The 25,913-nt window shown below is 39.4% G+C and overlaps 1 protein-coding gene across 10 annotated transcripts in view; it reads left to right on the forward strand.

Annotated features, from left to right (window-relative positions):
* FAM110B (family with sequence similarity 110 member B) overlaps positions 1-25,913 on the forward strand; it is a 105,768-nt gene that overhangs the window by 26,666 nt on the left and 53,189 nt on the right. For 5 of the 10 annotated variants that reach the window (XR_002435382.1, XM_021387839.1, XM_021387838.1 and 2 more), the window contains exon 2: positions 1,293-1,423. The gene's annotated coding sequence lies outside the window, so the exon portion shown is untranslated. Of the gene's footprint in view, positions 1-1,292; positions 1,424-7,495; positions 10,124-23,268; positions 23,642-25,913 lie in introns of those variants that run through there. The other 5 variants (XM_021387842.1, XM_021387845.1, XR_002435383.1 and 2 more) reach the window with 4 other exon arrangements.

Consider the following 25,913-nt stretch of genomic DNA (forward strand, 5'->3'; position numbering starts at 1 on the left):
GTCACTCAGCTTGGAGACAAAATCACGTGTATAGGAGCTTGCTCGAGCTGTTGGTCAAGGAATGTGGCTGGAACAGATTCACTAAGTGCACGTATTTTAAGCACTTACAAGAAGGTGCCCATCTGTCCCTGAATTGCCTCTGTTTCTGCTTGGTTCTGTTGTATTGCTGTTTCAACGACAGCAGATATTCAAGGCAAGCTGTTGTTGGTCCTATCCACCTGCCCAGAACAGATGTACCTGCAAGCAAATGAACTTCTCATCTTAGGTGTAAGAACATCAAGACCTACACTCAGACTTCCCTAAAGGCTGGCCTTTGGAAACATGATGTCTTTCATACCTTGCAAGTCTTGCTGCTGCTTCTGTGTAGTGACTGTGTTAGACAACTGTTTCCTTCAACTTGTGCTTCAATAGTTGTGAGATTTTTAGGAAGGGAATTTTGTGTTTCACCATATCTGTAGCCTGTTTCTTGAATTAGTAACAATGATTGGAAAATTAATATCGTTTGAAGTTGCTCTGAAATACTTGATTAAAAGAAGGTCTTATGCCAGCAGGTGTCCCTGAGCATGTAACTGTGAAGTACAACCAAACTCCAGAAAACTCAGATGCTTTAGGACTTCTCTTTTGCTATATTATGGTAATATAATATAGTACTATAGAGCTGATCTCACCTCAAGTGACATGTTGAGAAAAAGAACATCAACTTAAACAGAGATTTAGATCATATCTCTGTAAATTGTGTATGGCTGTTTTGCATATAGGAAACAGTTTTTAGCAGGCATTCATTTGAGGAAGCTAGTGTCTTTGTTATCCTTCTCTTCTAATGGTGGAGTTGCAGGATTTTGTCACTTTTATTTTTTCTGAGTGAAATAGAGTGCTGTGGAACATAAGGGCTGTTGTGTCAGCTGGGAGGAGGCCCTGGTCAAGGAGGTAAGATGTGAGGTGGGCTGCATTCTTTGCCTGCTGTGGTGCAGTGTTTAGTGACTGTCTTGAAGATGTCTCTCTGCTTGGGCCTGTTGTTGTGAAGCATTCCTGAAGCATGTCTCTGAGCAGTTTCAGTGTAGGAAACTGATGACATGAGAAACCAAGAATTTGTAACTGTAGGTTGCCTGTTAAATTGCAGAGCTTCGAGACTCTGCTCTTGGGACTCATAAATGATAGAGGACAACTACAGCTGACTGAATGCTCATCCAGTATCCCTAGTCACCTCTTTGCAGGCCCTACAAACTGACTTTGATGCATGGCATAACGCATGATCACGAAGCTAAATGCCTTCCCTGGTCTTATGTCTCCAGGCAGTGCTGCAAGGAGCCTCTGGGAGTTCCAGGGAGAAGAGACCAGCCTCTGTTTGGAGACCTTTGCTACGGGTCAAGACCTCCAAGCAGGTCAGGCAGACGTAGCAGGAGCTTGGAAGTTTTACATCAAGGTAAAGAGATTCATTTTTCTAGCAATCTGAAGTGGCTCATGTGATTTGCAAGATAAGAATTTCCATCCTCTTCCCTCCTCCCAATGATTCTCTGAGCGTTTTCATTCATACATGGATTGCAGAAACAACAACATAGCACATTGTAGGTTACAGCCAGAAGTAATTCCTTATAATATTGGTAGGAAAATGTGTCTGTGGTTCTGTGTTGACAAGGAAACAAACTTTGAGAGCTCAACAGTGTGTTGTGGTTTTTAGAAATAAGTTCCCTTTTAATTTCTGCATTTGGAACATAGAGTGGCCCCAAGTTATGGAAGCACTTCTGGATGTCTGCAGCAACAAGAGGAGAGTGAGGTTTGTGTATGCTGAATTTCTGTTTACCATCACTTCATTTGATTGTCCAGAGCTTATTCATGCATGTAAGGGACAAACACTGGTGGATGAAGACAAAATATGACCCCAAGAACTTTGTTAAACTTGGCAGTGCCACTTTGGGATTTTGAATGTACTATGATTTGATTAGAAAGGCAGGATTTTGAGTGTGGTGATGATGTTTGCCCTCTGTCCTTCATGCTGGCGAGATTAATTGAACTTTGTGTAGAAGTTTGGTTTGGGGAAAAAAAATAGTAATGGAAACAGTATTTTCCACAGTTTAACCCTAAACTTAGGTCCTTCTAAAGGCCTTCCAACTTCTACAATTTTAAAATAGCTGTTGCAAGGTGTTAACTTTAAAGATTGAAGGTTCTGTAAATAAATATTCCTTAATTCATCCAAGAAGAATAGCAATTTTTCTTGTTAATCCTTCATTGATCTTTCTCAGAAAGCAGGGCTCTGAACTAGACCAAAGTTCATTGTCCTGCCATTAGTGGAGTAAAATCAAAATCAGTTTGAGTTTTCCCATCTGTACAGTCAGCATTTCACCCCATAACCTTCCCTCCTGAGATCTGCTGTATGTGCCTGGCAGTAAGACCACCAAGCAAGGGGAGGCCCAGAGAGCCCCTTCCGTATGCCATTCCATTTCCCTCTGCTTCTCACGTCATTAAATTCAGTTTCACTGAGTTTCTTCTGTCTGCCAGCAAGGTCGTCTTGAACAACTGAGGATATTGTATTGAAACCTTGGCAGAGCGGAAAAACTGACAACTGTATAGTGGTTTCAAATGGGAGGGCAAAAATCCTGAAATACTTATCTCTTTAATGTTTCCCTTTGTTACATTTACCTTAGGACTGCATGAAACAGTATGAGCTGAGATAACCACGAAAAAAAATGCAGTGTTGCTTTTGAATGTTATGTAAGGAGTGCAGTTGTACGCAGTGAGAACGTAAGGACTTCATAAAAGATATTTGCATGATCTTTGGTGTGCACGAGTGTCCTTAAATGGGGTGGTGCTCATGATTCATGTACAGAAGTGCAGGGTGCCCAAAGCTTTTGGTGGTGCACGGATTGAAATACAGCCTTGAACACTGTTACTACTTCTAGCAAATCAGTTTGTTCTGCATCTTTGTGCCTCTTGTTTCCCTTTGTTGGAGGGCTGTGTTGCTAACCAGAAACATATGATAGGAGGCAGCCAAATGTTCTGGTGAAAATCAAGGGCACTTTCTAGCTGTGAAGGTTTTCTATTTGCCCTAGATTTTTTTTTTCATTGATGCAGCTGTAACAATTGGTGTCAATGATATGAATAATTGATCAAGGAGTTCTTGTTGCCTCAAGTAATGTTCTGCTTATTGCTTCTTAGAACTATCGCTGTTTGTTACACTACAGCATTTCTGGTTTTTCCTTGCTTTTTGCTCCCACCCCTTTGTTCTCTGCCTCTCCTGTAGGAGCATGTTGTTTTTCCTTCAGTGTGTTCCATGGCTTACTGAGAAGTGGGTTCTCCTTTTTAATCAGCAGCAACATATTTCAAAATAATCCGTGGCCCTGGGAACTGTGCAGTGTACACATCTGGTTTCCCATAAGCATGAATTGCTGGCTTTACGAACGTGAAACGTGTAGTCCTGGCCACAGAGTTAGCTCAAGTGTTCCGTAACTTGAGCCTGTATTCGAAATAAAAACAAAATTGTATAGCTTCTTTACCATACTAATGGAAAACATTTAATTTGCTTCTTGAAGCCAACCAGAGGGATGACGCAATGCTGTTCAAGCAGATTTACGGGGCCTTTTCTTCAGCAGAAATCAATACAGCTTGGAGGTGCTGTTCTGGGAGCTGGCTAGCTGACTGTGATCCAGCTGCGTTCAAGTATAAACTTCTGCACCGCAAACCCAAGCTGATGATTTTGATTTATCCAGGCATCGCTGTATCTCTGAGATATTATGGTGTTGGGTTTTATTCATAGCTTTTCTCTACTTTACTGCCATTAATACTAGATTGGAGTTTCAAAATAGCAATCTGCTTATGACTTTTTTCAAATTGTTCAGGATTTTTTTGCATTTCCTAAGTTAAAGTACGGCTCTGTGTGTACATGCTACAGATGACTTTTAGAGGGATCTTTTTCCTCAAAAACAAAACAAAAAACAGCCCTCTATTCAAACTGAGTGTTAAGGACTAGCATAATTTCTACTTTGTACAGAAGAAGCTTTGATCATTAAATGCTCTTCCTTTTTTTGTTTGTATTTACTTATTACTGCTAAACAAAATGAGAGCGTTGCTTTTGCTCAGTCCAAAAATATTTTTACAATAGAACTATTTTTTTCCTAAATAGGTGAAACAAACAGCGAAGTTCTGTAGTAACTAACTTTCATGCCTTTATTTCCTTTCCTGTTCCTCTCTGCCCCCAGTAAGTCTGCTTTGGCTATTGAAACCCTGTACTATAAAAAGGAAGGAAACATCAACAGCCTCTTATTTTCCTCCATAATGGAGCTTCAGTATTCCTTAAGTGTTTTATTTCTGGCAGAAATTCTTTTCTAAAATAGCTCTTAGAACAGGGTTTCTCATGCCACTTTCTCCAAGTGGTGTCTGTATTACCTATGGAAGTCCCTTGCTGGTGGTCCATGTGATCACATCGATTGCCGGAAGGAAAATCAGAACTAGATACTTGCTTTCTAGCCTTTTTTTCCTTATTTCTAATCGCATTTCTGTAGTAACTTCGATCCAGGTTTCTTTCCTCTCTAAGCATTTTTCTCTCCCGTGTACCTAACAATTTCATTGTGAGTAAATGGCATGATAAGATATTGCAGAGGACTCAAACCTGGTCGTTATGTAGACCTTCCCTAGAGCAGCCAAAGATTACAGGTAGGCTTGAGGTCCTTCTTGCTGAGTGCATGCTAGCAAAGGGGAAGATGGAGATGTGAGCTGTACAAGTCTTAGGTTGGAGTTGTTTGGATTTTTCTTTTTTATTGAGATGATGGAGAAGATGATGATGAATGCAATTAAGATGGGCAGTAATGTTGCTGATTGTTTTTTTTTCTTTGAAAAGGCTACCATGTGAGATTTGATGTAGAAGTACATGAATCCAAATAACTTCTAATGATTTTGCTTATCTAGATGAACCAGTGAAAGTATTAGATCTACAGTGCTGAATTTGAATACAATTTGAAATAATATTTTTTTAAAAAACTACTTTTTGGGGGGAAAAAATAATTCTGGTATAAATACTGGATTTTTATGATATGTTAAATATATCTTTTGCTATGAAACTTCTTTTTTGGTAGTAATGTGGTCAAGTGTTCAGAGACAGTGTGACTGTTATGTTTTGGATAAATGGAAGGACAGTTTACATCTATTATCTACTTGCTTAGACATAATAAAGAGATTTTTGGATATCAAATATTACCAGGAAATTTTGAACAGCTTAAGTTGTTTTCTGAAATGCTTCCATTAGATAGACAAAATGTTTCGATGTGAGCGTCATTTGATCTCAGTGCAAAGTTGGGTCTCTGGTGTTTGTACAGTCATAACGTTCTCCTTGACATCTTTTTGCATATGTTGTCTTGTGTTAAAGAATACCAAATGATCAGAGGTGCTGCCTACCACTACTCTCTAAAAGAGAGAGTTATAAGGAACAGTATGTGAATCTTTGGAAGGAAGAGGCATAATTCCAACAGGCCACCCTACCTTTTTCATTTTGTGAGATTTTCCTATTATTCAACCATTTCTACTCAGACTATTTCTACGTGGAACCAAAATGCAGTTGGCTTCAGCAAACAGGTTGACACTTTATGGACAAAACATTACTGCCAAAGGGTTCTGGTCTGACTGTTCTAAAATTCCTGTGACATGAAAGGCCTGTCACTGACAGTCTGGGCTGAAATATGCTATAATGCTTTTAAAACTACACTTTGAATGAAGTTTACATTTACTGCAGCATATTTGCTTTGCTTGGTTACAGTAGTAGCGCTGTATTCCCATATAAACACTAAAATGAAGTTGTTAAGAAAAACAGAAACGCTTGCAGCATTTGCACTAAAGTTCATGGAGCATGAGATTAGCTCTATTTAGGACTTTCCTACTTGGAAGGGATTAAAAAACCTTCTCAGAACTGAATAAATTCAAGAAACATTCTCAGACTAGCAAAACAGTATGTAAGCATTGAGAAGAAAGACAGTAATTATTATGTGGAGAATAATCTGAATTGAAATGCCATGGTGGAAGCCACTTTATAATCTTACCTTCCTACATACGAATTGAAAAGCAGGCAAAAGTACAAGACGTGACCTAAAAATGGTAGTCTTTAAACTGCTTTGAGTATGTTGTCTTATTTTTATCCAATCTTAAAATTGTATTTTTCTTCTTTAAGTCAAACCTGATTCAACCATTCTGGCTGTTGATGTTCTCATGCTTCTAGCTCTGCCAAGCATAGCTATTGCTGCTTCATTTAAAGCGTGAGTCTGAGTCCTGCTGAAAACAGAACACTGTCTGGAGGATCCAGACTTGTTAAGAAACTTAAATAAGATAAGGCTAATCCTATTGTATGCTTCCACTTTAGGAGTTAGTATGGAAACTGGCCTTTCCTTATTATGGCCCCATACTACTGGCGAGGTACCTTATTGGATTTCTCCCCAAGTTTTTTTCTGAACTATTGGCTTGGTAGACATTATTAATATTAATACGTTTCATGCAGTTGTGGATTATTGCCCTATTGTGCCATTTTCCAGACTTCCAGGGGGAAAAAAGGCTCTTTGGTTTTTATGGGTCAAAGAAGGTGAAAATGTGTCCACCTAGTCTTCCGGTAATGGCAAACTTATGTTTCATTTCTGTGGCATGTTTCTATTTAAAATGTTTTATATAAGTAGAAATAAAGCAAGGATTAGTATCCTAAATATTTGTGGTATTCTGCTCAGCTCATTTGTAGCTTCAGAAGAAGAATTACTGTGCATTTAATAGAACTTTGTTTGAATTGTAAGTTTGGATTGAGACTGAATCAAACTTTATGATCTTGCCTCCTGGAAGAGCTATTATCAAGTATTTCAGAAACAAATGTAAGAGTTCTCCTGCAAGTGTGGAAAGATAATCTACTTCTAATATTTACCTTGATCTTTTCCATTTTGAGATTAAACTTCAATCAATTTAATCTGTTCTATAATAATTTGCATTCAATAATGTAACTGCTGTATGAATATCTACTTTTTTGAATTGTGCCAAAATCTTGGTTTTACCAACTTCCTGTTGCAAAGATTTCCACGGTTAGTTTGTAGGTTGCTTTAAAACACATTCATGCAGATATAAATGCATGCAAATATGTATGTTTAATAATTGAGTACAGCTTTTTGCCCTGTCCCTTCTATTTTTAGACTCTTGTCATGTTATCTTCATACCCTTAATCATTTTAAGTGCTTTCTCCGAGCCTCATTTTGTTTAGGCAGGAAAACTATTGTGATGCTTTATCCATAACATTTTTCAAAATAAGATGCAAGAAGAGAATTTCTGATTTCAGAATGAAGTTATCATTTGAGTTCTCTAAACCTGCCTTAGCTTTCTTAAAACGTGCAGCATAATAGAAGATTTGTAGAGAATTAGAGTATTAGAAACACGCTTTTCTAGCTCTCCTAAAATTGATTAACTTCTGTAAATAAATCCTAAGCAATGATTGTATGCATAGAAGTAAGTGACTAATACTTGGTCTCTTTCCTTTTCTTCTAAGGAATCTGAAACCTTGGTAAGACCATATAGTTATCAGAAGATTTTGACTCACTTGAAAAAGAAGCATTCCTGGGTACTTGAAGTCTAGATTAAGAGGAGAAACTTTTTGTTCTTAGATCAACAACTAACTTGCTTCATGGCCTTGGGCACGTCCTCTTGGCTTCCTTGCACCAGTTATCCATTGTATCCACTGCTGCCACCACCGTTGTAAACTCCTTTGCGAGCGTTGGAGATGATCCGTCAAAACCATTCATTATTCAGAGTAAACTCTGCTTCATTTGCTATGCATTTACTTAAACTGCAGTGGAAATACACAATTGAGGCTATAAAGAACTCCAACCAACAGAATAAAATTGGCTTGTGCAACGTGCACTGCAGAAGTGTGGATTTGATTTTATAAAGTAGTTAAATTTCAGAGGTATCAGTCTCTACAAGGACTGATGGAAATAAAACTGGTTAAAAACAAGAGTGCTGTGACCAAAATAGTTAAAATAAGAAGGAAAGAAAAGTTCCATCCTAAAATGAATACGTGGCAGTCTTATTGTGCCTGAGTTTTAGCACTTATGTTTTCTGCCAAGTCAATTAAATTCACGGAGAAAAGCTAGACTCCAAGTGTTGGACTGTTAGTATTTTTTAAGGAGGTTAACGTGATGAAGGAGAGCAATGATAAAAGCAAGCTGACGTTTAAGAGTGGACCACTGTGAGAGGTCTTTGTGTCCATGTGTAAAGTGAAGACTGAATGTCCTGTTAAGTTTACTGTTGTGTGTTTTCTACTTACTTTTTCATGTGTGCCAGAATGTACTCAGGGAAGAGCCATAAACTCTTTTCCTTTTTTCCTTCACGAATGCATTTGTTTCCTGTCTAATGTTGGAAAAGAGGAGCAACAAATGAGAGGTTTTGTTCGGCAAAATCTAATTACAGCCTGATTTAAAGCCACATTTACACAATGGCTGAGGGATGAGTTCACTTCCATAAAAACAAACTCCTTGGCTTCCTACTGTGCATCAGGGAGTGTGAGGACGCATGTCCTGGAGAGCAGCTGCCTCCCTCTGCTGGCACAAGCTTTTCTTGCGCTGTGCTGAAGCTGTGCTACATGATACAAAAATATGAGTACTCCTATGCAGAAGAATATTGAGGCATCGGTTCATTGGTGTGTACTCATCTTACCTGCTACCTGCAGTATAACCAGTATTATTGTGTTACATGTGTGATGATGTCTGGCTGGATGTCCATTTTCTGTGAGCAGAAAATATCTTGTTCCACAAAATAAATGGTTGTTTGCTTCAGTCTGTGTTTTCAATGGTTGTATCTCTACTGGTTGAAGAGGGAGCTGTTGGTGAATAAACCACGTTTTCTTTGACAATGTTCATTTGATGTGCACCTCTGAAAGGTACAAGCTGTTGTATGCTGTCATATTGGTTTTCTGCTGAAGTATCTCTGTGGGTGATGGTGGAGTAGGTGGCTTAAAAATTTTGATGTTTCCTATTTTCAGCTGTTCCTGGTTTAAGTGTCTTGCTGTTCTTTTAACTCTGTTTCTGAGAAGGAGGTGAAAAAAAAAAAAGGTTGCATGTCTCCAGCTTACAAAAGTTGATGGCTTATATTCTTTTTCACCTGGAATAGCCTTTGCCCAAGACCTCCATCACAGATGGCATCGTAACTGCAGCTTTACAGTCATCTGAGACTGACATGTGCGTGCTTTTTATTCCTTTCATGTTTCCAGCTGGTGAATACCATTTTTAGCAGAGTTTTTGATGACTGTTGTGAAAGTAAGTGCCTGACATTGCACTTCATGCTGCTGCAATTGCTTCCATTCTGCTTCTATAACTCACGAGTTAGTACCTGATTCTTCTGGTGCAACACTTCAGTTCTCCTCCATCTTCTTGATTCCTTGGAGACTGGTGCCATCAGAAAGTCTCATCAGTGCACTCTCCTAACTTACAGCAAGGCCTCTTGGAAAAATATGAAAAAAGACTGGAAGCAGCATAATTCTCTTGATGTAAGATTTTTCCTTTTCAAAATAAATTCTCAACCTCTCCTGTCTAGCAGTATTTTTGGTTGCATTTATAAATTACTTCTGCTGTTCTTTCTCCTACGTCTGTAGACATCATCTCCAGCTGAAGTGATAATTTCCCATGTGGCATCCTATGAAATGTTTTACTAGTATGGAGATAAATATACTGCACTGCCATCAACCACAAAAATCAGTGCTAAGGAAAGATTATGAATGAGTCAAGCCACATACACTTCTTGCAAGCATGTATGTTGCAGTTTATCTTTCCAGTTTTTGATGTATCCTTCTTTATCTTTGTTCTGAGGTGGAGATTGCTAAGCCATGTTTGGAAGCTTTCTCAGAATAAAGGCATTTAAGTGAGTGGGAGTCTGGGGCATGCAGGTCAGTTGGTGCCTCAGAGGGCAAGGGGAGCCTTGGAGGAGGAGAAACAGGCATGGGCAGGAGGGGAACGAGTAGAGGGCAACATGATAAATGGTGTCATGGGTAGGAAGGAGGGACACCAGAGCGTGCTCAGGAGAAAGCATTGCAGAGAGTGATGGGGAGACAAAATTAGAGGGCCCAGCTTGGACAATGTGTTGAAGCTGAGCGTTTGAAAGAGAGGGTTTACTGAGTTGTGCTGAGGCTCTGCTACATGGTTAGTATTGCAGAAAGGAGGGAAATAGGGCCATGGAGGGCTTGTGAGGGAAATGAAGAATCAGAACCTCGCTGGGCTTTCCAGATAGGTAAAGAATGAGGCAAAACTGGCTGAACTTTCTGGCAATATGTGGGCTGATATACAAAGACATGGAAGGTTACAAGAAGCAGAGAGAAGGGAGGGATGTTATAAGATTAATCTTTATTTTACAGCTAGAATGATCTAGTTCAGCGTTTGTTTGTTTGTTTGTTGTTTGCCTCTTTACTCCTGGAGGATTTCAGAGCCAGCCATATTATGGTGATATGGGTCAACTCTAAGATGGCCTGAGGCTTATGATGGAAAGAGTATAAAGCTCTGTGATACTGAGGAAGATCAGCAAATAGTAGGAAGACATTGTATGGCTATATAGCAGTTATGTCATCAGTTATAAAACTACAAGAAGTGCTGTGAAGTCATAATCAGGGAACTCTGTACAGCCTAAGTCCGTTCAGATTGCGTAACATCAGCCTATTATTTCTTACTTCTTTAATGTATTTTTGGGCTTTGGTTAGGTCCTTGCTGGAGTTTCTTGTATTCAGTGCTTCTTATTTTCTCAGTGAAGTTGTGATGTGAAGATGAAAAACAACCTTTGTTTTCTAGCAGTGTTTTGCCTGCATTATACATGGCTTTCAAACCTTAAGGTATCTGGCAGTGCTAGGAGAATCACCTTATGCTCTTAGCCTTTTCTACCTGGTTACGTTGGAGCTCTGACCTAGTTAGGGAAGGAGATAAAAAGTAGAAAAAAGGAAAAGTCATGTCCCACCCTTTACTAGTCCTCTGAGGTGTGTGCGTTGTCTTTTCTTGGTTGTTCTTCATGAATTGAACTCTGTATAAAAAATAAAATCAATAGTTGGATAGATACCCAGCTGCTAGTCAGTGTCGATATGGGGAAATGACTCAGGATGAACTACAACTGCTTTTTTATTGTTATTCCCCCTCCTCAGCTTTAGTGTTGTAAAATTTATTGTGCCAGGAGAGGCACTTATTTTCTACAACGCTTCCCTAATAAATGAACAAACAAGAAGTTCCTGCCGTTTCCTTAGTGGATACATTTTCAGCGATGTTGAACTTGTCAGCTACACTAATTGCAGAAATACACTATTAAATTACTAGGTATATAATTTTATTACTTCCCTAAAAGAGCCATAAAGAAAATCAAATTCTGAACTCTGTGAAATTTTTAAAGGGAATACAAACTTAAAATTGTGAACAAGGATTCAGTTGCATAAAGGACGTGATGTAAAAATAAATAATAAAGTAACAATGGGGCCAGTAGGTCACGATAATCAATTGACTGCTAATCTCAAGCATTAAATGCCTGCTGTGGATTTTACACTTAGCCCTAGTTAGTGCTGATGTCATGGTGGTTATCATGGTAAGTCATCCGGAATTACCTGCTGAATGACAAAACAAAATGCTTCCACTCGGGCATGTTGAAATAGTTTGTTTCATCTCAGTTTGCTTATGTGGAAATATTTGAGTTGTTTGCAGTGTTGAATGGAAAGAATCCCTGTTTCATTATTTTCCCAAGATACTAGTGCTAGGCTCTCTGATTTAAGTGAATTCTGAGGAATACAAAGGATAGAAAGTCTTTTTTTTTTTTTCATCAAACTCATGGGTAGTTGACTTTATTTTTCACCATCGCCCCGAGTTAAAAGAGCTTGTTATCGCAGCAGTTAATAAACTCCTTAATAACAGGGTTCTTAATGGATTTAATAAGCATAAATGCTTATGCTAAATAAATTCACAATCTACCACCTAAATCAGCCTTCCTTGATTAGTACATGCCAACATCTTGAAAATAATTTTCTGATCTATAAAGTATTCTCAGGGAGGAGACATATGTATACATAGACCTGTTTAATAGTGTTTAAAAATTAAAAAAAAAAAAAAAACAGCTCTTAATGGTGCTGCCTGCTGCAGCCATAATTTCTAAATTAGATTAGGTGCTGTAAGCTTTCAGAGGAGTGAAAGTATTTTCTCATGTGTCGCACAAACAGTATGTGATAAGAAGTGCTCTGTGGTGAACTGTTTAAGCAGACAGCAAGCCTTAGATATGTGACCTCAGCCAAAAACTATTCAGTCACATCAGTGTGATTTAAGTTATCTCTACCCTGAATTGCTTGGCATTGAAACTTAATTATTCCGATAGCTAAGCTCAATATATTTGCATCAATTCTAGATGAAGTTTTGTTACCTGTGGAGCTTTCTAATATTTGAATTGTCTCTTTCCTCTTTGTGTGCTATATTAATAAATAATACACAGGTTCATATAAATGAATAAATATATGTACACCACACTTACTTTGTGACTCTTTGAAGTTACATCTTGATAACGCTTCTATAACAACATGCTCTTCTGCAATGCTCATTCACTTGAGTTTTTGCTGTGATAGGCAGCCTGTAATGAAAATATTGACTCATCCGAATAATATTTTTTCTTTATTTTGTAAGTCAGATTGAGAGATAGTTTAAAATTACAAGTATTAGATCACATTTTTCTTGGATGATTGCTTATGATCTTTGCCAAGTTAGTGCTCTTACTCACCTATTTTAGTCACAGGCCAGGTTTTCAATTTCAGTGTTAAAGGAAGCAGAAAAAAGTGTTTATGGAGAGTCCTGAATGATGATCACATCTCTTTAGCTTAATGTTTTGATTCTCTTCACGTTAATGGTACTCCTTGTGTTAAAGAACTTTGTATAAAGAACAAAATGAATTCATTTTGTAACATAAAATATGGGCAATCTTGGGAAGCATTATGGCCTGTAAGGTGAAGGCTGGATGTGCACATAACATAGTTTTCCATTCATAGATTGTGCACCCTTTAATTTTCAAATGCTTAATTCCAGTGCAAGTAATTGAATGACTCACCAGTTATCTAAAGCATCAGGTAACTATACCTATATTTAGCTTTGTTCTAGCGTCTTATCCTTGTTTCTATCTTCATTTTCTCAGTTGGAAGCAACAGTGAGTTTCGTTAATATTTAGAAAAACAAAAACCCCAAACAACCTGGGAAGCATTCCCGAGTGTTCTCATGAGTATAGCCTCTGCAGAGTCTTCAAAGGCTCTTTCTGTTTCTGCTGTTAGTCAAGGGGTGTAGAGAATAGGCCTTCAAGCTTCTTTCTCAGTACCTTCAAACACAAAATACTTAACCTCGTCCACCATCAGGTAACACTTTTTAAGTTGGAGGTGGTATCTTTATTAGAGAAAGGTATCTTCCCTCTTGCAGGGCTTCTGCCCTGCTAGCAGTGTCCCAGATATGGACCATCTCCAGCAGTACCTTCATTCTGCTGATTGGTCATTGCTAAGGCGTGTGATGATGGTCCCATATGTTTGAACTGGGCTCTGTGAGCCCTGAGAAATGGACAGTGATGTAAGTGAAGCTCCCAGAGAAGATGGGAACCAATTAATTTGATAACATGGTTTTAGTCTGTAAAGTAGAGATCAGAAATTTCCAGACTTAACTACCTTCCTTCTTTGCTGTGGAAGCATTGTGTGCTACAGACAGCAGTGCTTAACCATGGGTTGGGGTGCCTGCCTTTAACTCACTAGATGGAATTGCTGACTTGCAGAGGCTCAGACAAGAAATCGATACTGTTTTTCCATCTGGCTGCTCTGAAGACTATGCAAATTAAAAGTGTTTATCTGTGTAAGGAAGAGAAAGCAAAAAAAAAAAAAAGTCTACAGTGCTAGAAGTACAGTTAGTAAATAATGAGCTGATGCTTGTGCTGCTTCTGGGAAGGATCTGGTATGGATGATTTTGTTGGTAAAGCAGTTGTGGGTAAGTTCTCCTGAGAGTTGTAGTAGCAACTTGCAAACAGTGTATTTTGTTTTTCCTCACAAGTTCTGCAGACCTGTTTCCAGCAGGCTTTACAAGCTGATGAGGTGAGTGAAGAGGCACTGCCAGCTAGAAGGCATGCTTTGTTTTCTGTAGTTCTGTCTCCTGATACCTCTTAGGTGTGGATTTAGTTGCCCTCTTGTTCTAGGCGTACACTTTTATCATTTTCCTTTTGTTTTGTTGTTCTGGGCTTTTCAGACACAACAAACTTCTCAAGTGCATCCATTTATCTCTTTCACCACCAGCAGCTTCTACAGATCTTAGGCATTTTTTTTTAAATCTCCAGTTCATCTCATATATCCCCACTTAGCAGGGGTTGATACTTACTGCTCTTGTATTTTATTTGACAAGAGATACTCTAGTATATGATATCATTGGGAAGACTTGAAGACGTCTCTGATCTTATTCCAACTGTTCCATTCTGCTAGTTTTAGGAGTTGAAGTATGTATACAGAGCCAAAAAAATCTCATTACTGCAGGAGGTGGAAGATAATGTTAAGGCCTCTCCTTCATGCAGGCTCAGATCTGTAAAAGTTAATTTAAATCTCACATTCTGAATGAGAAGAGAGGCATCTGAATCCAGGTAGTTTTTTTTTACCCTAAATTACAAAGTAGATTTAGAAATATATATACCTATAGGTCTAATGTGGTTATTTCATCACATTGTACTGATGAGATACAAAGCAGCAGTAGAAGCTACTGTTTCCTGAAGTACTATACTAATTTACCTCCAGAGATGGCTATTTTCGAAGTACGCAAAGAGAAAATGAGCCGTCTAAATTCTTCTCAGCATCAATATTTCAGAGCTATTTCAGTTCCGTATCTGCTTCATTAAAAACGAATTATATAAATGGTGTGGTTGTAAGTACTCAGAATAACTTGAATGCTTCAACTGAGACAAATGGTTGAGATTTTACAGTATAACGTGCTGGGCTGATCAGTGTGAAAACTCAGTCCTATGTGCAGGGTTATTTACATTGCTTCCCTTTGGTCCTTCCAACTATGAATATTTATGCTAGTGTATGGGATATGGGGGGATTGCACGTGGCAGTGCAGCTGAGTGTAGAAATTATGGGTTTCTTTTGTGTCATACATCAGTTTCTGTTATAAAGTATGAATATCATGTACAGTGAAGTAAATGTTAAACACTTATGCAACTTTGAAATTTCCTAATGTTTCCCTTCTCTGGCAGCTCTTTTACTGTGGTTATGTTGCTTATGTTTTGACTACAGACAGCTGGAATTTGCTTTGAAAATATCAATGTCTGTTTAATTTGCTGATTAGCTTTGAAGCAGTTTCTTTCTTAGACCCTGATTAAAAGGGATGTTTGGAGAGCAAGGAGAGACTTTCTTGTTTGTATAGCAGAAGACTGCTACGGCAGGAGTGGCATGTCTGAGAATGACTGAAAGCTCTAGTTCTCACTTATCTTAATTTTGACTGCTTGCCTTTTGGCCTTATTTTCTGATGGTTTTGTACCAAGGATTATGTATTAATAAAAAAGTTGGTTATTTTATTAATAACATAAAATTATAGAGTCACCAAGGTTGGAAGATCATCCAGTCTAACCGTCCATCTATCACCAATATTTCCTATTATTATGGGATTATTGACTTCCCTTTCCACCTCTGGCATGTTTGGGACCTTTAAATTCAACACTGAAATATCATCTGCTTGAGGATGCAGGAAGAAAAAAACCTAAACCAATTTGTTCTCCTTCATGATGTATAGCATTAGAAAAGATGCGACATACTTGTTTCACGAAAACTGGGTTCAGACCTGTGAGCATTAGACTGCATTATTCCTATTCCTACGTTGACAGAAATTAAATGCCCACTAAAACAATTAGGAGTCATCACTGTTAAATTACAGTTCCAGTGACACAAGGGTTATGTACTGGCATGGTGTGTTTATTGTGCTGTTTTTTGTTTGTTAAATGTAAAACTGAAGGTCACGATGCCCATGTTCTTAGTAACCTATCATGGAAGCACTGGGGATTTGCAGCTGAAGTAGAGGGATAAAAGGAACTGTCTGGCTGAGATTCTGCAGCTCAGGATGAGTCTCTGGATGGTCACCTGAAGAAATCCTGGTTATTGACAAGCAGTAGTATTACAGCTGATCACTTTATGAAGCTACTATGCCATGTTGACATATATCGCAGGGAAATTGAGCAACAGTTTTTTTGCCCCCAGCCCTAGGAGGAGGAGATGAAGAAAAGGCCTGCTGTTCTGGCCAGGAAGAACTGGAGAAGGAAGGCCAGTAAGTGATTTGTCCTTGTGATTTGGCAGAGGTTCCCTGATGTGCATTTGCAGTCTATTTAAGAGCGCTCCCTATTTCCCCTGTTAGTTGTAGTAGGATCATCACTTCCCTCTCATTTTAGGAGGAGCACCGTGCAGGAAGGGGAGTGTCAGTTCAAATGATCAGGGAGGAGAGAGAACAAGGGGTGTGAGTCTCAAGGCTTTAGAGTTGGGAACTAATCAGTCTCCATTTACACTAATTTTACATGACCCTGGCTATGTGAATTCTTTGCTCATTTTACATTAGAGCGTTGGCTAAAAGCCGCAAGCAGTCCTGGAAGCAGGATCTGGTATCTTATCTGCCCCACAAACTTCAGCTGCCAGGTCTACAGGCTGCCCAGGGTGTAAATACACTCTTGTTAGGGAATAAGTCCTAAAGAATTGTTTGTACAGGGATTTTGGCTTGCTTCATTAAATAATTAAACCTTTCTTCCTGCAGAAGCATTTCATCCATGCCAGAAAAATGCTTCTGGTTTCTTGTAAGAAGACTGTGAGACTGGGTTATGGTATGGCGAGTCATAGTTGCTGGCTGTATATGCATACAATTTCTAGTCAGAAAATTAACGATATTTCTAACATTAAAATCTAAATTTATTTTACACTTAGGTAAAAAGTCTTGAAGTTTAGTAATCTGTGTTCAAGCTTGTTACCTTTGAAATTATAATCGAACTCATTGCATACAAAGCTAGTTTTCTTCTGGGATTAATTGTACTGAATGTCTTCAGCCCGTGTGTACAGTAATGAGATCTGAGAGTTGCTCTGAAACTCAGGGTTATGGGTGTAGGCTGGAGACTCGAAGTCTCCAAGCTTTGCCATCTCTGGGTGGTTTTCAAGAGAGTACCTGCATGCGTTAGCATCTGCAAAGAACCACTTCGTGTTCTGACAGTTGCACCTTGACTTGGTTTCTAGTTCTGTCTTGCAGTTTGACATAAACGCGTCCTCATGTAAAGAGATGTGAGAGAGTGGAAAACATTCTTTGAAGAATAAAACAAATTTAATGAAAAGGGCTTTGGAGAGCCTGCTAGGTCTTCATTGTCATCAGAGGAGATCAAAGAAAGCCACAGAGCTGCACTTTCTAACCAGAACTGGAAACGTTTTTAATTACAGAAGTGAGCAAGTCTGACAGTTTTTCCTTCAAAGGAAGGAATGCTACATCTCATTCTTCAGCTATTGCACTGTTTGCAGCACAGCATTTTTTGAAAAATTACACCTGTCCTCTAATGGAAGGCTTGCATTTAAAGTTGTCCTGGGCCAATATATAGATGTCTTGGGTAGATATGAGCAGCATAAGGTTTTATCACAGAGTGCAGTAAGATGGTCATAGGGAAAAAGACAGTAAATAGAAAAGGAGAAGAAAGTGCCAGCAGTGGTGATGAAGATTAATGATGTGGAGGTACTGGAAGTGTACTTACCATAGTGCAAGCTTTTTTTTTTTTTTTTTTTGCTTCTGCTCTTCCACTGAGGAAAATTCAGGATCAGGTCTGTACTTGTCTGTCAGCTTTCTGACTTTAGTGATGCTCTTGGGATCCCTATTTTCCACTACATCAAGTACAAAAAATGTATCTCCACTTTGTAAAATCCCTCTTGTGGCCTGTTCCAATGTATATTTAACTTCCCATGTCCTTGTGAGCAGTTGACTTTTGGTACCATTGTACCTCATGTTATGGCTCGAGAATCTTCTGTCAATCAGATTTCTTTTTTTTAAACCTGTTTGTTATGGTATGCAAATGTATCTCCCTTGCATGACTGTTAAAAGAAGCAGCCTCTGCTTTCACTAGTATATTTTTACAGTCTTTGGCTCACTGAGGTCTTGATCACTGGGGTCATGATCATTGATTTATGTAAGTCATCCATATATTGTAGGTGGCCCGGGACCTGGATCCACTGTTTAGGGATATTTTCTTGCTTACCATGTTACTGTTGAACAGTGTGGTCCTTTTCCATGGTTCATCATCCTCGTGGCCATCTAACTGGCTGTCCAGAAGTCATGAAGTGGTGTCAAGGAGGCTCACACGTCTTGTTAGCGTGTGCTCACAAATGTGTTGTATTTCAAACTGAGCAGCTCGTGCAGTAACTGTTGCCAGAGTTGGAGAAATAGGAGTTAATGGACCCAGCTGTGAGGAGAGGTAGTGGAGGGGTGAAGCAAGGGGTGTGGAAATACAAGGACATTAAGAATATTTGTGTAGTTTGCTGTGATTGCTGAAATAAGATATGGAGGGAGAAGAAAACATTACAGTGAAGGAAGAGTGAAAGTTACTTGGGTAGAAGTGAAAGTTTGACATTGGGATGAAGATGCCAGAGTGGTGTATGTGACAGGAAACATATTTTGCGGTGATACAAAGTCTTTAAAATAACCTATCATTTAAATTTGAGATTGCTGTGTTCTTAAGGATGTGACCAGAATAATGCTAATATCTGTGCCATATCTGGTTTTGTGGGCAAAGTGTAAGTGCTCAGAGTAGTAAATCTCCAGCGGGCTTCAGGTCCTTCTTTACTGTGTTTACTTGAAGCATCCATCATGGGTGGGATGAAATGCACCTTACTGACAGCTTGACTGCTCCTCCCCTGGTTCTTATAGGTGGTAGTGGCAGATTGATGTCTTCATTTTGGTCACCTGGCTTTTCAGTGAGGAGTCTGCCAATGTGCATGTCTGCAGAAGCAAGCAATGATGATGGAGTGTGGGGATTTTTTGTTTGATTTTCTTAAAATGAAGGGAAAGAAAAGAAAATATGAATGCTATTTAAAAAAAATAGCTAAAATTTGCGCTTAGATCAGTCTTAGTGATGTGCTTCAGCGATTCTCTGGCTTTAGTATTGAGACTTCTCTGCCTGTTGTTACATACCAGGAGGAGCAGTATCTGAAGCACTTAGGGATGTAATTAGCATGTTTGAAATGAGTCCTAAAGTTGGATGTTAACATACTCTTCTTAGATGTGATCAGTAGCATTTATGTGTGCATACACATAGATGCACTTATGTACAGGTAACTGCTTTCTTAATGGACTCAAACTAGGATCACTTCAAGAAATGCCCCTGTGCTCCATAAAATGGATATAGTTGTGTTTTTTTTTTTTTTTTTTTTTTTACCATGCTGAGTGCCAACCTTGAAGCCTGGCATTTGTGACTTCCTGAGAAGGTTTACTTGGCAAAGACTAAGGCATGTGTTTTATTTCCCTTCATGAATGATGATGGGCTTGTGTTACATTTACCACCAATTTACAGACTTCCAAGACTTCACCAAGCACTTGCTGGGCAGGGAGAGAACACACCAAATAACTGCTGTGAAGTCAAAAGTAGTTTTCACAAGGAAATGAAAATAGCACTAGATAAATCTTTGGGGGAAGCAAAATTGAAATACAGAAAAAATTGTGAAAAATTGTCCCTTCATATTTAATCTGTGTAAATGTAAAAAGCACCATACATACATAAATCTCAAGGTTTTATTTTTCTTTTCCTGTTATATATACAAAACCATGGGATAGTTTATCTTGCTTTCTTCTAAAAGTCAAATGAATGCATTGAGCCAAGTAAAATATTCATTAGAGTAATTGGTTCAGTTCAACCTCTTAGGACTACAGCTTGGAAATATATGTGCTATTGCCTTTAGAAATGCAGCATGCTGATTCAACAACCCTTTTATTCAACTCATTTTCTTTCCATGTGTTTTCTATATTTTGAAAAACCTATTAAAGTAAAAGCTGTAGCAGTTTCCAAACAGTATTTGGTGTTTTTTTAAGTCAAACGTTAACCATTAGCCAGAGCAAGACCTGTTTAGTTGTAAAACATACCAGAAACCTATTGGTTTCTAAATATTTTGGAATTAAAACCATTGGATATTTAAGTACTTATAAAAGTAATATAGGAAAAAGTTATTTGTTCCTAAAATAGCCACCTGTCTGTTAATTCACTGTGATGTGCTTAAATGAAGTGTAAAATTTATTAATATACTAGCTAGGCAGTTTTCAGGATAAGATTTGTTTTCGGTTTCACATGAACTCATCATACCCATAGGTTTTCCTTTTTCCTCCCCTCTGTGATGGGCATCTGCCTCGAACCATATGGTTGTGGAAAATGTTGATTGAAACAGTTCTGTCAAGAGCACGGCTAGAAAAAAAGAAACCTACCTTACTTTTCATTTCTAAAAACATTGTAGAGCCCTTCTGCTTTCATGCGGAGGAACAGGAACTCGAAGTTCAGCCCAGATGGATCCCCTGTGCCAGGGACAGGCTTATGCTTTCTATGAAAGTCTGCCGAATATTGGCCAACTCGCCTACCTTTCACAACTTGTTCACTTCCAGAAGAGATGTGCTTGGGCTGAGAAGCTCCTGTATCCTCAGGAAACCTTTCCCAGCCTCCATTGCTGGCGTGTGTAGACGTGGCCATATCCTTTCCCAGGTCCTGTGCCCGATCCAGGTGCTTGTGTGCGGTCATCAGGCGACGAGGAGGCTGGCAAAGCTCTGCCTTGTGCCCAGCTGGGATTTTAGCAGCTTTCCTTGCAACCTGCCACCAGCTCCAAGCGTCAGACCCAGGGTGCTGTTCTCCACAGCTTCCTTTTCCATCAGGCTATCTAAAGTCCAGGAGTGTTTTCAGAATTGATGCAGAAATTGAGACTGTTATAACTGACTCATTAAGCTGACTACAGATGTTTAATGAGTGTTGATCATGTTACAGAAAAAAAAAAATGGTGTCTCTTGAAATACCAGTTTTGCAGTTGTCAAACAGGAACCATTGGAGGTCCTGGGCATCCGTATCATCTTGGTAAACCCCACCTCATGCCAAACATGAGAGAATAACATGGGTTGTGCTTCCCTCTGGAGCCAGCAGCTCATGGGAAGAAGGCAGGAGGCTGGATGAATGCTAAAGGGAGCTTCGGGGGCTTGCAGCTGTTGGGCAAAGCCAGGGGACTTCTAGGCTTAGCAGCCTGAATGGGAGATTTTTCAAAACTGGGAGTCCTATAGCAGCTGGCGCTTACTTAACTTCTGTTCTTTTGGTCTCTTTGTCACCTGTCATCGGTAGCTTGGAGGTTTGTGAATGTGGATTAAATTAAAAGAATGACTTAGTCTTTTGTGTCTGTCTGTGCTTACCAAACAGCTGGATCAGAGGACTAGGGTCAAGGCTAGGTCTTGTTCCCATTACTACCTTTGGCAAATGTTGTTTAAAAGTACTCATGAATCTGATCAACAAAGAACTGAGAATCTGCTTCACCAGGATTCACTCTCTTCAGCTCTTTCTGTTTTTAACCTGCGTGTAAGCATCCCCACCTTTATTTATGAAATACATAGCTTTCTAGATTCAAGTCACGCTGCTGAGAAACTTGGAATATTCTACTGAGTTTTAAAGAAGCACAGTTTGTAAAAATTAATGAGCTCCTTAGATAATGTTTTCTGAAAAGGAAGACTTAATAAAATAACCTCCTTAGTTTATTGCAATGCAAAACTTAATGCTGACTGAAAGTTGACTCAAGGGGTGAAATATCACTCTTCCTGCATTTCATTTTTATTTCTATCCATACACAGCTTTGAGAATATTTTCCTTATAGAAATGAAGTCTGCTTCTAGCGCAGAGTGACTTTTTATGAGCAATTTCCACTGGCAGATTAAGTAAGCTATTTGCATATTATCAATAAATGTGGCCTTGTGCTGTTAACACATGGAAGCCTTATTCCATTGCTAATGTTTTATGTAGTAGCAAACATAATTTTAGTACTGAAGTAAATGATAGATAAATGTTTATGAACAACCTTTAATATCATGTATTTAGACTGTATGGTGCTGGTGATAAGAGTAAAGAAGTGGAAGAAATGCTAGCGTGAGCACATAGAAACTCATTATTGCAGTGGGTCTTGGAAATGTGATGTTTATGGATATGTTTTACATTGTAACATTGTGAAACATCTTAACAATGCGTTGTAAAGTTACATACACCTAATTCTGTGCTATGATGATACTGTGGCAGCGTCAATCCTGAAAAAAACTACTTTATCTCATGAGGGGCATCTAGCTAGCTACCTGGCACTTCTGAAAGACAGGCTTTGCATTTCCATCTTGCCAGTCACTTTTAGAAACCATATGGCTACTGTGGAACAAATGAATACGTGAACTGCATGGGAATAGGAGGCTTCAGAATTTTGTTTTCTGTTTTGTGCTAATTGGAGAGAAGATTCATTGAAATATACACTGTTCAGGAATACTAAATTACAGTGCTTGTATCTTTTTTTCATTGTCATTTAGCTGATACTCTGTATTCTGAATAGCTGTGGGAGCTGTCAGCATCTTTCTAGTATACTGTGGTCTCTTAGATCGCAATGTCCCTTAGTTTTGTGCGCTTGGACCTTACATGCATCTCATAAATATCTACTTAAGTTCCCCATACTTCTAAGGAGTGTTTGCTCATGGAAAGTATTTTCCAAATGAGTCCAGTTGTTTTGCCTAATGGCAAAAATGTCCTTGGCATTTCCACCACCACCTTGTGAAAGCTTAGGATGTCACGTGCCGATGCACACAGAAGCCCTCGGGTCAGCTGAGTATCTGCCCGAGTGAAGATGTGCAGGACAGAGGTGGTCCTGCTGACTTCTGTGGGGCTGCTGTGTGCTAAATGCACGCGTTTAGTGCCTCAGAGCTCTACATTGTGAGTTATGAACTACTGGAAATAAATCAATCAGAGATCTACAGTGATTGCACTGCTAATGTGTACATTGAAAACAAGAATTCTTATTGACAAAGTAAACTGCTAGGTCTTGCTGTCTCACTCTAATAGATCCAGCAGACGACAAGTGCTCAGCTCTGCAAACAGTCTCCTGAATACATCCTCTTTTCAGAGGCTGAGACACCCCCTCCTCATAGGGGGATCGTTTTCCTGGAGCCGAAACAGCAAAGCACGGGCATTTTCCCTTCCGGCAGCCGGGCCGCTCCCATCCCCAGGTACAAATCCTTTGGCTGGGAGGTGCGACGTGCCCGCGCCCAACGTCCCCAGGCGCGGTGGCTGGGCGCTCCGGCAGGCAGCTATAATTAGCTGAGCAGCCGCTAAGCAGCGGTGACAGGGTAGGAGCCGCAGCGAGCATGTGCCGGATCCTGCATGTGCCCGGCTCTTATTGGAAGGCTGGGCTGCTGCCTGCCGGTTTGATAGGTTTCCCCAGTAATCTGCGTGCTGCATTACAGACATAGATACAGAGGTACTGCGCGCACGCAGCGCTGGAGGTGCTCAGCTCGTAGCGTGAGAGCCCACAGATGAAAGGCATTGCTCTTTGTTACCAAACATCAGCACTTGAGGACTGCTAGCCGCCAGCAGAGAGGTCGGCGGAGGAGTTTTACTTCGTGGTAATTACTTTCAGGTCTTTATCTCTCCGGTAAAACACAGTCGTGCATGAAATGAATACTGTTAATCATGTCATCTGTTTAATTTGATCTTACTTTCATTAATATCGTGCGTTCTCTGGTGGGAGAGCCGTCGGATTACCAAACATGTCATTAGAGTGGATTTAGTACAAAAAAATGGGGTGTGTTTATGCAGGAATATTTCTTTCGTTTGAAATCTTGAGCCTATGCATGTGAGTAATTTTCCTGGTTGCCTTTTGTAGTGCTAATAGAAATATTTCTTTTATTGGAATGCATTCTGCAAGCAATTGAATTAGAGCATTTATGACTATTGGTACATGAGGAGAAATCTCCTAACAGTGATTAGTTTAAAGAATAATTTTGTGTTCTTTAATTTGATTGAAGTAATGACTATCCTGGTGCTTTTCTCATGGAAAAAGAGGGAGAGATGAGGAGTATATGCTATTGTTCTTTCAACAGAGATACTGTAGCCTTCATGTCTGGGTGGATTCTTTGTTTCATCCATGGGTTTTATTTTCAGTGGCTTTCAAAATGAAACTAAAGCTACCCTGCCTGGTAGATTGCAGTATATCCTTTGCTTGCGTACAGATAAACACATGCGTATAGATATATACATCTGTATTGTTCTCAAAGGCTGAATTTTGGCCCAGAGCCTTGTTTATTGTCAGAACTGCCTTCAGCAGTAGAATGAAAGAAGATGCATATGCCAATTTTTCCCCTGTGATTCTGCGACTTCTACAGTATTTACCACCACACTCATTTAAGTTCTCATCATTCTTGACCTACGCATCAATTGATGACAACTTTTCCTATAAAAAGCATGCATATTTGATGAGCACATCTTACAGATAAAGCCGTTCAGAAAACAGAGAAGCAAGCATGAAGTATTAAAAAAAAAAAGTCGTTCTTCGTGTGATGACGTTGGAATATTGAAGCTGACTGTTGAGAGTTGGAAGTTGGTGTCCTTGTCTGTGTCAGACTCCAGAGCCCAGATAAACTTGTGCATGAAGTCACCAGCTCTCTGGCTGGCTGCCACCATGCGTCGGAGGGACGAGGTTGTCTCAGCAGTGTCAGGAAGGTGTTGAGAACAGGAGCTATTTTGGTGTCAGCTTTCACTCTTCCCTCCGTGCCTCCCTATGAGGATGCTTTCCTTACTGCCTAGACCAACACAAAATCAAGTTGTTTGTTCTTTAATATCTGCTGGGAAACTACATTACTCGTTGCAGTAGATAGATACCCTTAAAACCTGGGTGTTTATGCATTTACTAACTTTATATGGCTGTGGGCACAGCAGTTATGCATGCTTTATTTGTAACGGTGTACTCAAAAGGGAAAGTATCTGGGATGTTTAAATCACAGCTGGCAGGTACCAGTTTCTTTGAATTTTTGCTACTGACTAGAGTTCTACTTTGTGAACGTTCACCAGGGTTTTATTTCTGAAGCTGCTTTCTCTGATGTAGACCTGTGATGCAAAAAAGCCATTTCCCAGCAGTTGAGCTTGGACCGGGAGGTCCTGGCTGTGAAGGTGTCTTGCTCTCAGGGTGCCGTATATTGCTCCTCGCTCCAAAGGACCAGCCAGAAGCCTCCTAAAGAGGTGTTCAGTTAATTTACGCCTTCTGCCTTCTTAAAGAGGCTTTCATGAAGTAATTATCTCTATCTTCATGACCTCTGTGACATTAGGGAGTAACTACTGGTTAGTTATAGCTAAAGAAATGTAAAGTTCTCCAGCTGAATTACGTATTTGCTATAGGCAGGCAGCTCGTTTTCAGGGGATTGATGTACCTTATTTTCTGTTTCAGGTGTTGAGTTATCATTATTTGTAAGCAGTGTAAAACATAACTTGGAAAAAATGTTATGACAGTGGATCTTTGGTGGTGAACATGCCATCTGCTCCCTTAGAAACTGAAATACCGCACCCCATAGCTATTTAGGTATGCGCCTTTTTACCTTCTGAAAGAGCTGTGATAGTCTATACGAGCATCTTCAGAAAGAAAGACAGCCATGAAACTAGATCTGATAGCAGTGTAATTTAAATTTAAGTGCTTTAAAAGCAAGGAATTGCCTAGTTTGTTATTGCTGCTTCTTTTTTCTTTTTTTCTAACCACCTCCTTCTTGGTAAACAAAGAAAACAAATTGAAGCAACAGTTACAGAGTGCTGTCTAAAAAAGTTGTCATCTTTCTTGCTCCAAACATTTTTAACGGTAACCAATTAATTGCTGCCAGAAATCTAGCACACTTCAGATTATTCTTCTTGAGTCTCTACATTCA

Source organism: Numida meleagris, chromosome 2, assembly GCF_002078875.1.
Source record: "Numida meleagris isolate 19003 breed g44 Domestic line chromosome 2, NumMel1.0, whole genome shotgun sequence".
Classification (NCBI taxonomy): domain Eukaryota; kingdom Metazoa; phylum Chordata; class Aves; order Galliformes; family Numididae; genus Numida; species Numida meleagris.